This window comes from Solea solea, chromosome 2, assembly GCF_958295425.1.
Source record: "Solea solea chromosome 2, fSolSol10.1, whole genome shotgun sequence".
Lineage (NCBI taxonomy): Eukaryota > Metazoa > Chordata > Actinopteri > Pleuronectiformes > Soleidae > Solea > Solea solea.
In genome coordinates this window covers 33,266,714-33,280,001 of record NC_081135.1, presented here as the reverse complement: position 1 = coordinate 33,280,001, position 13,288 = coordinate 33,266,714, and the positions used below count along the sequence as shown (strand labels likewise).

Here is a 13,288-nt window from a genome sequence, read left to right as displayed (position 1 = left end):
TGCATGCACGGATTCAAATTCTCTTGTTATGCTCTCATGCACACAGTCGACCCTCCAGACACACTGTTCAGCCTTAACTGCATCGTTTGCTTAACTGCATTGTTTGCTGACTCACTATAACCAATGCTCAATGGTTACTTAGCTCTACACTCACGGTTCACATTTATAATTAGCATGAGGGAGAGACCCTTTGAGATTTGCTTTATGAGCCAGAAGAACTATATACTCACTCACTCTACTCTGACATGAAATCACAGCTCAGTACCGCCACCTACTGACAAAACAAAGAGAGGACATGGGAGGACCAGAGTCACAATCCTGAGGGCCAAAGAGGTCATCCATGGCAGCCGTAGGAGGTCCTGGGGGACCGGGAGGACCTGCAGAACCAGGCTCTCCTGGAGGACCCTGCGGATTTATGAATAGTTGGATGTTTTAAACAACATCCAACTAAACAACTGTCCTCTCTGTTTGTATGACGTCTACAAAACAGTAGAAACAACACATGAGTTCTTAGACAGAGATGTTGTTGAAGATTCCAGCTATTGGTGCTTTGATTCATTCAAACTATCTTTTCCACCAAAAGATACACTTGATTAATGGAGGCAAGAACAGATGCCCAAGGGACTGTCTCCAAATGAATAGTTTGGTGTAAGATTTGGCCCTGTGATGATGGACTGGCGGCCTGTCCATCATCCTGACCTGTCGGGATGTACCGTACCTCGCCTTTCCCCTCTATGTCAGCTGTGATTGGCACCTGTGCCCTTTCGCAACCCTCATGTGGAGTATAAAGCTGATAGAAGTCAGTGTAAGATTTGGATTGTTATACCTGTGAAAATGCAACCACCCAGACTACAGTTGCAAAGGAGCATTTAGCAGATAAAAAGTTTTAGTCAGGAGGAAAAAGTTCTGAAATGCAGCTTCTCCAGAGTGATTTTACATTTCTGCAGCAGTGTGGGTTGTACTAAAGTAGTCAGCCTCAGTGGCAATGGTGGATGAACTTTTAAAGAAAGTTTAGGACAAAGCCAAACTACCAGTGTGTAATCAACAGTAAGGTAACCATATCCTGACCACAGCCCTTAAAACTTCTGACCAAGCACAGCATATCTGCAGGGGCATGGTAGCTAGTAGTAGCTCATTCAGCTTGTTTGGGTTGAATTGAGCTATGAGAATAATGTTAAAGAAACATGCGTCTCTCAAGGTCATTTTCATTTTGTCAATGTAGCTCTCAGAAGAAAAAAGGTTGGAGACCCCTGATGTAAAACCAAGATGAATGGATGATGACGCCACAGGACAGAGACAGCAACAAGCACACCCTCTGCCTTCTCTTACTCATCTCACAGAGTATGAAACAACACTCTTATCATTTTAGCGCTGTTTAAAATAAAGAGACGATGAGATGAGGCACGATAACCCTTGCAATTAGATCGGTGTTGTGTATATGCTGCAACACTCACACCGCGTTTCATAAAGAATAAAAATAGCACGCTCACCGATGTGACACGTTCATAAATCTTAAAGATGGATTACGCAGGCCTATATATGACCAAAATCTACCTCAATAATTTACTTCTAATCGACACCTCTGTTTCTGCATGATAAGGCATCCGCCAGCCTCGATGCGGAGTCATTTAAATGTGGCCATATTTTACTGTCAGCAACAGTTTTGAACGCCCCTGACAGCAAGGAGAGTGTGGCAGCATCAATTTTTTCAAATGATAGAATGAACAAGTTCTTTGGGCCATGTTTACTCTGAACGGACAGTCATCGTGTACAGGAAGCAAAAGATTCAAGACAAGGCACTCAAAGGGTCACATGGTGACAGCGAGGTACTGCTATAGGGACACACTATTCATGTCCTGTCTGACCCAAGGACATATGTGATCCAATTTTCTGTATCTCAGTCATTCTCAGTGCAAGAAAACATCAAACTCTTCTTATTCATGGCTATAACTCATCTTGGCCTCTGAAATAATGGCTCACACTAAAGAAGACACACTAGAGATGACTTTTTAGTTTGGATTTATGGACCAAAGGAAGCCAGGCTCATCAGTTATGCACTGATTAAATACACACACATAAACGGTCCACGGTACCAATAATATCGCGATACAATAATCCATATATTACAAGCGGTGTTTGGTATCTTACTTTAAAAAGTAATTAGTTATAGTTACAAATTACTTCTCCCAAAAAGTAATTGAGTTGGTAACTCAGTTACCACATTGTAAAAGTAATAAGTTACTCAGCAAAGTAAATTACATTATTTTTTATGTTCTATAACGCTATTACATTCTTTAACATCCTATATGTCAAAAATGTTTATAATACCTGAATGAAGAATATAACCCCTATGTACAGTATTTTAGAGCATTTGGTATTTATTTGAACTTTGAATTGAAGGGCACAATTGACACACAAATGTTAACTTGGGTAAAGAGAAACAAAGGAATAATGTGGCCTTTCAGTAGTGCAAATCTCTGTATCTGTATACCATTGCACAATAAACAGGGCACTATCCAACTCTTACATATTCAGTAAAGTAGCAAAATTAAATATTGAAAATAAACAATATTCACACACTTTGCATTCAAGTACTATACCAATACACACAAAATAACGCCGCTAGTAACACCGTTATACTTAAACGCTGTTACTGATTACAAGGCAATCATAAAGCAATATATGACGATATCTGTCTAACTTAAGAAACGTCTGAAAAGTTCTATTTATTCACAACATAGAGAACAAAGTGTGTCGATTATCGCATGACCACGATACCAATAATATCACGATACAATAATCAATATATTGCAAGCCAATCATAAAGCGATATATCACGATATCTGTCTAACTTAAGAAACGTCTGAAAAGTTCTATTCAAAGTGTGTCGATTATCGTATTGCACAAGAAAGGATGATGATATATCACCAAATCGATATTTTTTACCCACCTCTAGTGTCTTTACACTATTAGAAGAAGTATAAGCATTTGAGAAGTATTTATGGAGCACCTAAAGTCATTCATATGCTGCGGTGGTTGTTTGAGTGGAATCAGTATTGCTATAAATATTCAATAACCTATATAACTAGCTGATCATACCACACATTTTGGCAAAAATATTGAAAATACCCCCATTAAACACTCATAATGACAGCTCACAGCTGCTTCTTGTCATAATTACTCAACAAATGCAAGCCGGCAGGATTTCCAGATGAACAGCTGTCTGACACAGTCAGTGTGGGGAGAAGACGATGGAGGAGTTTGGCTATAAAAAAAACAAACACTGGCAGCCATGTTTTCACTGAGCACGAACCTCCGAGTCTCAGGCGGAGTCTTGACAGGGGGTGCACAACACACGGTGCTGACAGTTAGTGTTGACTATGTGTCACTACCGCATACAACCACACTTGCACAAAAAACTTTAAATACAACTGAAGATAAGTGAAAGTGAAGCAGCCAGTGTGAGCCACTTGGTTTAGTGCTTTTGTGTGAACAGGGGAAGGAAGCTGCCAAACACTGGACTGCCGTATCGACAGCGGAAAGTGTATTTATAATATCTTATATAGAACGTGACTTGTGTCAGGGTTAGAAACTGTTGGATAGCAGCAACAATAAGCATGTGCATTATCATGACAGCAATAACGTCTCAGGCAGTCCTGAAGAGGGCAGATAAAGAGTCTTACTGTTTACTGTGGACTCTTGATGCTCAGGTTCCTTTGTTGTGCCTCACTTATCTAAAGGCTGATGGGCACTCATTGGTGCGGCATTTTCTGAAAGTGAAAAGAGACAAGAAAAAATTAATAATGAAGCCTTCAGAGAGGCATGAATTGAATGCGACTTCAAATTTTAGACTAATTGCGATGGGCAATAGTTGCAACAGTTAGAAAAAAACAAGTTATTTTTTGGTAGCAACTTCATTTCATTTTCTGCAGAGGAAAAAAAAATCCGAGCTTGACGGAAATATTCTATTATTTCGGCTGCAATTAAGGCTGCCATAGTTTACCTCTTGACTGACAAATAGAAAGAAAGAATAAGCCTAAACTTAAACAGGACAATCCTGCTAATAGTGTTACAGATATAGGGATGAGACAGAGTACAAATAAGTGAGGAGACCCAGGACAGTATGGAAATGAAACTGATGAATAAAAAATAAGAAAGCACAAATCAGCATATAATCAGCCATAGTTATTATATTTTGTGGATAAAAGGCTTAAGGTGCTGACTCAGCTCTGTCCCCCCCAGTAGCACAGAATTGTTTATTCAGGCTCCGTGGGCTTAACCTTCTGCTATAAGGCAGTTTTATTCATTTAAACTATTGAGTTTATGGCACGGAGTCAGCGATGGAGATTTGTGAGCTCTCAACGTTTATTAATGGTTTAAAGAAAGCAAACAAAACACACTGATCAATCACTCTCAAAATTGAAAGAAAAAAAGAAAAGAAGAAGAAATCTATGAAATGCCTGTCTGGCAAATGTGAAATCAAAAGCAATCTGAACCATTTGTGAAAAATGATGTATGTTTGTGTCTTTATTACTTAACGTTTCTCTCCACCAGAGCTCTGAATTTACTTTTTTGGAGGAGATAGCATAAAAACAAATATACAAGGACACTCGCTTTAAGATTAAACTAGGTTGTTTATACACTTGCGAAAAGCAGAGGCAGGTTTGCTCTATTATGCATTGCCCTGTGGAATCTGTGAGAAATGACATTTATAGATGTAAAGGGCAGGGAGTGTTAATGGATGGGAAAAGTCTTTTTGTTCACAGCACTTGATTGATTCGCGCATGCAGTGCTTTCCTCACATATGCTGCTGCAGATCATCCCCACCCACACACACACACACACACACTATAGTTTTGGAATTTTATTACCATGATTTTGAGTTCATCATATTTATTGCTGAGCTCTGCAGGTTCACGATCCTATCAGTAACAAATACATCAAAACGCCTCAGCCAAGGAGAGGAAAATGGCCTGTTTCTACCAGCAGAGAAAAGGGGAATTAATTAAAAACAAAATTGAGACATCTGCATCTTTTTTGGGGGGTGGGGGGGATTCTGTCAGTATTCAGACAGACACTTGAAGGAGAGGCAAAAAAAAAAAATAGGGTGATGGAAAAGTGACATGCAGTTAATGGTCTGGCTGCCTGGGAGCAGAACCAAGTTGACTAAAATTGCTCAAGGAAGAAACAGTCGTGTGTTCTGTGCCCTACTTTCATGGACTGTGTCTTCTCCTTCCTCATATTATCATTTTCACTGCAGCACAAACAAGGCTTGCCACAGGAGATAGAATTTCTCTTATTCTGTACTATTATTCACCACGGCGTATATGAGCAGATGAATGGCATACTAGATGCCAGATTGTTCCTTTTCTTCAGGGCAGTCCAATGAATTACATGACATTAAATGGTACAAAGGTCAGCAGAGAGGGTTTTAAGTCACCAAAAAACATGCTGCTGAAAGGTTTTGGTACGTTAAGCCGGTGAAGTTTCATTTTTCTTTTAAGGGAATACTTCACCGATTTGCATTTAGCTTTGTGTCACTAGAAAAGGGCTAGTATTTTCTGAAGAATTGTGCTTCCCAACCTCAGTTTCCCCTGAGTCAAGAAATATCTTCATTCTTTTTTTTGTTATGTGCCCACCAGTGACACTTGGTCTGAGGCTTGAAACTGCAACGTTAATTCTGCACTTTTTAGACCCACTCGTAGGGGGACGGGACCTCATTCCCAGAATGTAAACATTGTCCGCCATTTTTGCTAACAGTGACGCTAACAGTGACGCTAACAGGACCAAGTGTCACTATTTCTCGACTCAGGGGAAACTGAGGTTGGGAAGCACAGCAATTTTTCAAAAATACTAGCCCTATTCTAGTAATACAAAGCTAAATGCAAATTGGTATTCCTGTGTGGTTTTGTGTGGCCCTGGCACACGGTCACATAGCCGTGCTATCCACGCTGCCTGTGCTTGGAAGCCACATGAGAGAAGGTGGCATGTGCTCAATGAAAACATGTCTGCCAACAAGGACGACAAATCAGGAAGACAAAAAAAAAGATCTTAGCCACTTAACAAAAGGCTCACTAATTAAATCTATGCCGTCCTAACATCGCAGACATCGCAGGGCCACATATAGAGACAAACAATCATTCACTCTCACACCTACGGTTAATTTAGTATGTCCATATTGCATGTTTTTGGACTGTGAAAGGAAGCCAGAGAAGCCGGTGAAAAAGGCTATATGCCACTTTATCTTAAATCACTCACAATCCCAACAACAAAGTTTATAGAGAAAATCACTCATTTTATCAATCTGACATTGAGGTAACAAAAAGTTGTCATCTACTGCTGCCTTCATCTGTAAGTTCACATCAGCTATGGCAGAAGTGCACCAGCAACTCCCACGTCCCTGTGAGCTAAAATCACAGATTTTCTCAAGTGAGTTTGGTGCAGGAAAATGGGTGGTTTACAAAGTGACAATAAAAAATCTGTCTAACCGCAAGATAAAGTGGCAAATGTTTTCTTAAGATAGGTTAGTACTTAACGCAATCACACTTCAAAAGACCCAAATTATCTCTTTAAAGTTAATGGAAACTCTTGCGACACAAACCTCTCTAGAAGTCTTATTATTAGGACAATAGTTGACTGCTGGAAGTAGAGTTATACTTCAACTCATTCATCTTCTTTATGCACACTGGGACCACAACGAAGACAGAAATGCACAGCATCTTTATAATCCTGCTCATTGCCCTGGTGTGAGAAGGGTTAAGTCCAAAGGGCAGGGGAGGCTTACTTGTTCGGAAGGACGGAGCTCTAGTTTATTAATCATTTTGAGGCAAGTTCTGATAGTTTGACAGGAAGTCAATTTCAAAACAAACTTTCCTTGATATATTATTCCGAGTGAAGATATTTCATATGCTCCAATATTTAAGACGACTTAAAAAAACATCAACCCACCCCAAGGTCTCCAGGAACGACACACTCATCAGAGTGGAGGGGCCGCGGTAGTGAAAGATGCCAAAAACTGTAATTAGACATTTTTTTTATATTTGGAGCAGAAAATCGGATTATAATCCAAAAAGAAGGTTTGTAATGTGTCTCATGTAATATATCAAATATAAAATAGATTTGTACCATGAGTTAGTGTGGAAAACCCAGCCCTACGTAACGGTAATATATGAAAATTCTCTTTGGAAACTGTTAATAAAGATCTGTTTCCCCCCTCTTGGCTGTGCAGCATGAAGTTTTCCCGATAGCAAAAGCCCATGATGTGGGCAGAAGAGATCCAGTGCGGCAGATGCTGGAGGTGGTAGATAAGAGACATGCGACATACTGATAGCACCCTCCTGGCTCGGGCCCATCTCACTTCCTGAGGGGCAGAAACTCCTGCCTGCATTGTGCAAGAAGAAGGTACACGTTGGTGTGATTATCTCAAAACCCACCGTGCTCTGACCTGCACACAGACGAGAGGATACATGGTCGAAATGCATCTGCTTTGAAACACTATGGGGCAAAAAAATAGGTTGATCCAAATAGCAGGCAGAGAGACTTTGTGACTCCTAAGGCTTTCTGGAAAAAGCTCATCCTTCATGGCACGTTATCAGTTTCACAACAGGGGAAAAAGATTATGACCATCACGGGATATAGAGCATAGCAAATGTAGCTTTAGAAGAATCTTATAATGTAAATCTCAACCTTACTCCAATTTTAATTTCAAAACTTTGACTACTGATAATCTAGGCTAATGGAAACAATTTTCTTTTACAACCCGGATCTCATTTTTTGTAAACTGAGCCATAATTCTATTTGTTTATGACAGGGCGTTTAATTTACCTGTTTTATAGCTGAGATGTGGGCACAAGGTGACCAGGGGACGCAGCTGTAGGACGAGACATTAAAGTGCTCACACAGATCAGATATGCCCAGCTTGACAAAAGTATTTGGGAAAAACTCATTTGGAAGCAATAACCGAGGTAAATTCCCTTTAAATGGCATGCGATAGCTCACCCTTTATGGTCTGCGGTCTTCTCATGCTCGAAAAAAGAAATAAAATAAAATCAAATCTGAAAATGGAATCGCAGTCTGTTGTTGAAGATAATGGAATACAAGTGAACCTGCCTAAACAGTTGTGTTGATTCCACATATTGTGAATTCAGTAGCTATTTTGTCTTCACTTATACACTACTGCAGATACTACACAGGCTATCCCATGAACCCTTATTCTCTGACGGAATGTATGTGCCTTTTGAAGTACTTCCGTAAACAGTATTTACAGTGATTGTCACCATTTTTTGCTGTGCTGTGGTTTAAAATCATTTCTTACGGCCTTTGCACACCATACACTCTTTTTCAACTTGGATCCAGTCATCGAGAACCACTGGAGATGACCTTTTTTTGTTTTGCTTGCAGCTGGTACATCTAACCAATCAGAAGGTTTGTTGTAGACAATACAAACAGGATTGCCTCAAGTCTGTTCAAATATGATGAGGTGGTAAAGGTGAAGCTTGTGGACCACACAAACTCTCCTCTCTTCTTCTTCAAAGTTGGCCGTACCCAAGTATTCATTTTCTTACTAAGTAATTAGCTTGAGCACCAGCTCATCATCGCCGGATGTTGACAACACCCATTTATTTCCTGTACGTATAATTAATTCGCTTAATCACACCCTGCTTAATGCGAATAGAAAGGACTCATTGAAATTCAACACTGCAATTTCATGTCGTCGCCACTTATGAGGAAAGGATTTGAGACTTTGGTTATTGGTTCCCACCCCCACAAGTGAGGAATAAACTTTCTTCCCAGAGAGACGCAATTATCTTTCAAACCGGAGATCTACTGAAGGTAAAGTAGAAAAATCACAAAGGAGGAAAAACATTAGCTGGACCTCTCATGTGCAAGGTCGGAGTAAGTCTCCAGAAAAGATGAGGGATTTGTAAGAGGTGCACACACTTAATGTATCACAGAGAGGACTTACCAGCACTACACTCACACCCAAACAGAGATTTTTGAAGTTTACAGCAGCATTAATGTACAACCTGACCCAGTTAAATTACTAACTAAAGATTCCATGTCACCTTCAGTCTAACTAGGCTGAACCTTCCATTCCACTTGCGCAAACCAGGCTCCCTCCTAGTGTGCTCACAGTTGGTTGACAAGCAATGTGAAAAGGGGATTTTTCTATTATTGATAACATGTCCCCAGTCTACGTAATCGGGTTGAAATAAATATTGAAGCATTCCACATCTCTGGTTCTGCTGAGCCGGGATAACATGCGCCATCAATTATTTTACTTAATGTCTAAGTGAATTCTGCTTTTCTCTTAGAAGATCTTGCCCACTCGCTCAAATGTTGCTTACCAGTTTATTAAAGGCCTTATTTGTTGTACTTATGACCTTACCACTGAAAAATTCCTAGTCTGACATCTCCAGCTTCAAATCTGACCTTGTTCCACTGAGTTTTTTTATTTGTTTTTTTTTAATCAATGGCCTCTGGAAATGACAGACTTTCTGGTCTCACATGTAGTGATGCTCTTTCCACGAGCCAGTTCCTTCTGAGATATTTATGTGCAGCTGTGGGGAAGAGTAAAGCCAATGGTATACTTCCTGTAGGATCTAACTTAACCATCGGGTTTGCGGTGCGCAAGTCTGGACGCAGGGAATAAGACACATTCCAACCAAAGAAGAAGAGAACAATGCTACGGCTCCCTCAAACCCAATCGCACCGACTTATCGGACTATTAGGTGTAAAAATGACCTTGAATGCCAAGTCCTCCATGATATCTTTTCATCCAACCTTCTCAGGATGAGGCCTAGACATAATACACTCTTGGATGTGTCTGAACTTCTTCCACTCCTCAAACACATCCCAGCCTTTAAATTGCTGATTACATTGCTCAGGCCTGGCAAGCGTATCATAGACGAGTAGAGTTTTGAGAGGTCTCTGTATGCCAGTCAAAGCAAATAGCTGGGGAATAAATAAAATGGCACCAAACATGAGCCTAATCATGGACGAATACACAATGTTCCTTTTTTTTTTATCAACACAAGAAATACTGATGCTGTTGCTCCCAGCGACCACTATACTAACAGTTTACAAGAAACTCGCATCACATCGACTGCCGATAGTCACCGCTGATTTAATGTCACGCTGAAAGGTGACGCGAAAATTGAACAATAATTCAGAATGATTACCAGTTTTATTACCATAACAACCAAACACTTAAAGTTAATGTTCCGTAAGGAGACCAACAACCACAGGCTCAGAGAATCACTTTGAGCTGTAGCCAAATTCAGTAACTGGCAAAGATGCTTCTGAACTTGCGGTACTTAAACTTAAACTTTAATTAAACTTGGCCAGTTGCTACTCAGACTACTGGCTGGGAGAATTAGTTTTTTGCTTTCCTGGATGCAGATAACTGTGGTTAAATTGTGTATTTTGCTTCTGGTTTCTAACTGAGAGACACAACCCAGCCGTAAATGGAGCTGGTCCAAGTCCCTCTACGATTCTTATCCAATCAACTTTAGTATAGGAGCGACATCTTTCTACAGGAGGAAAGGAGAATATGACGTCCCACAAGTCCTTGTGACAGCAACTTTTAGAGAGACGCAACATTGTCGTCAACGGACATAAATGTAGACACAATAGAGAGACTGTTTGCAGCGAAACCGACAAAAACCTTTGTAAATATTCATGATTGTTTGGGTTCCCTGCGATGGACTGGCGAACTGTCCAGGGTGTACCCCGCCTATCGCCCGATGTAGCTGAGATTGGTACAGCACCCCCCGCGACCCTCTGGTGGAGGATAAAGCGGTAGATGATGATTAACTGTTTGGGTTCCTCATCCATAATCGTGAATATTCCATCAAGAAAATCAGTGATTTTACACGAGGGCACACAGGACTTGTGGATTTACTACTCCCTAGTAGACCAGCAGTGTGAGCAATTTACAAACATCGGTTGATTTCCAGTCGGGAAAGGTGGTGAAATGTTGAGATAAAAGCACATATTTAAAGATTTAAAAAGGCATTTAATTAGGTTTTGTTCAGTGATTCAAATCTGTTGTTTCTTGTGTCCTCATTTTTTTTTCAATGAAAGCATACCTTTGTGCCTCAGGCTGATTCTCACTTAAACAGACACATAAAAAAAACGGTTATATGCTGTAAAAGGACTTCCTCTATGTGTACATTTTTCAACGTTTTAGTCCAGCGCTTATTTTTATTGTACCTTGAACAGATGAATGTCTTGTTACCACGAGTAACAGAGTATAATCTCTCAGGAGGTGAGACTGTGTTCTGAAGAAACCTTCCTTGAATGGAATGTGTCCAGTACAAAGTTCCTGCTGTATCTTCCATTATAAATAAAGTTGATAAAACATAACCTTAGTGTCAGTATAGATGGATTTTCTTTTCCCCCACGGCTCTATTCTCCTAGGTCCTTACCAATTCTCCTTCAAATCGCTCTTCAACCTTGTGGCATTTTTCATCCGGGTCAAGGAAGAGAGGATTTCTCCCAAAATAAAAACTCCATAGACCTCAGAGAGAGGAGTCATTTTATGTCTTGTGGGAGTGAATTTTCTGACTTTTCATAGGACTTTATAAAATGCCAGTGATGCAGCTTTTATGGTCCTAGTTGATGGTATAATATACTAGATGTGAATTATATTGATTTTGTGTGTATAATGCTTTCTATTGGCATCGAAGCTTTAAAGCAATCCAAGGCAAGTTTGTGAGAAATAAGCCTTTTGTTTGCAGACAGGAAACTAAAAGGAATCTTTTACTTTAACTGATAAAAAAACAAAAACAAAAGCATTAAGTGTTTATTTCTGTTGAGGGTATATATGTAAAAGTTTTGCAAGCCTACAAATTGGTTACAGTCATAAAAGAAGCCAGTCAGCATTTATTCTCCTCGACTTAATGGACTGAAAATGGTTCATCTAGCCTGCTGTTACACTTTGTCTCTCTTTAAGTCACAGTCTCTCCATTCTCCACACGTCTCCTTGGGCCCAGTTGCCAATCCAGCACCACAGGGTTCCACTCCGTTTATCCGCGCTTCCTGATTGTGCGGCGAGCATCAAGAAAACCACTTTTCATCTTTAACTCACAAACATTCCTTTGTTGCACTCTTCAGCAACTCCTGGCCTTGCACATTTGTTTTTAAATATGCTTTGCTTCAGCTGGTTTATAAACTCGCTTTGTTATCTTTTTTTCCATGTAAGGAAAATGACGATGTTTGTGTGGTGTTGTAACTGCAAAAAAACTGATATTACTTTTCTGGAAAAAAGCGAGAGGTGTCCTCCATCAGACAGTGATTGACAGCCTCTTCATTTGGACAGAATTAGATTCAGGGACTTCTCTTCTCTCAACAGAGAAACCAATCAAGCTTTCCAAGAAGGAGTGCACTCCTAGTAAAGGTAGCAGCGGTTTAAGGGGAGGGTGGTTGGTGCAGTCTCTTTGGTATATTATGTGTATGCTGTATTGTGAGATTCTTCTAAAGGAAACATGCTCTTGTCTGGTCAGGAGTGGAAAAAAAAAAAGCTGAAACTGTTCATCAACATGCCATCATGATATTGCAATAACAATATTTGGATACACAAACAATATTTCCCAGAAGTTGTTTTTTATTGTATTTGTTTGCCTCGTGAGAGCTTTTATGTCACTTTATCTATTATTTCACAGCACCTTTGGTCTACTGTGGTTGTGTTGGATTGGAGAATTTCAAAATAAAAGTGTTTTAACAACAACAATATGTATTTAACAATGTATTTATGAATTAATCATTAATTTAAAAAAACATACAGTAATTAGTAATTATACAGTGATATTGTTTGGAGGGCCACATGAGTTTGAGAACACTGGTTTAAACAAAGATTTCATAATTTGCTTCTTGGTGATCGGACATTGGCCTCCCCAAAATGGTCAAAGAATGGAAATTAAATGCTCATTTAATACAAATGATCTACATCGGACTATAATCCTACAAAATCCCTGGTTTTGTGCAAGGGTATCTAAGTATTGATCACACCAAATATTGATTTGATTCAGATTTGTCTTCTGTTAGTTCACTAACAGTTAGTTCTGCATTTTCAGAATTGATAAATATAACTTTATGTTTTTGTGAAAAGCATTTCAGCATTTTCCCTCCACACCGGCCTAAAACTTCTATATGTACGTGAAGAAATGCAGTGGTGGCTGTTTAAGACGCATATTTCTGTTGTGTTTTCAGGTATGTTATATATTAGAAGCCGACATGTCATTGTTTATCTGGAATGTACCTGAACGATCTGTGTGGCATGTAACAG

The 13,288-nt window shown here is 39.7% G+C and overlaps 1 protein-coding gene across 5 annotated transcripts in view; it reads right to left on the bottom strand.

The window, feature by feature from the left end:
• Positions 1-13,288, bottom strand: part of gulp1a (GULP PTB domain containing engulfment adaptor 1a) — a 71,071-nt gene that overhangs the window by 37,821 nt on the left and 19,962 nt on the right. Inside the window, exon 2 of one of the 5 annotated variants that reach the window (XM_058622635.1) lies at positions 3,684-3,770. The exons of the other annotated variants lie outside the window; for them this stretch is intronic. The gene's annotated coding sequence lies outside the window, so the exon portion shown is untranslated. The remainder of the gene's footprint in view (positions 1-3,683; positions 3,771-13,288) is intronic. 5 annotated transcript variants of the gene reach the window in all.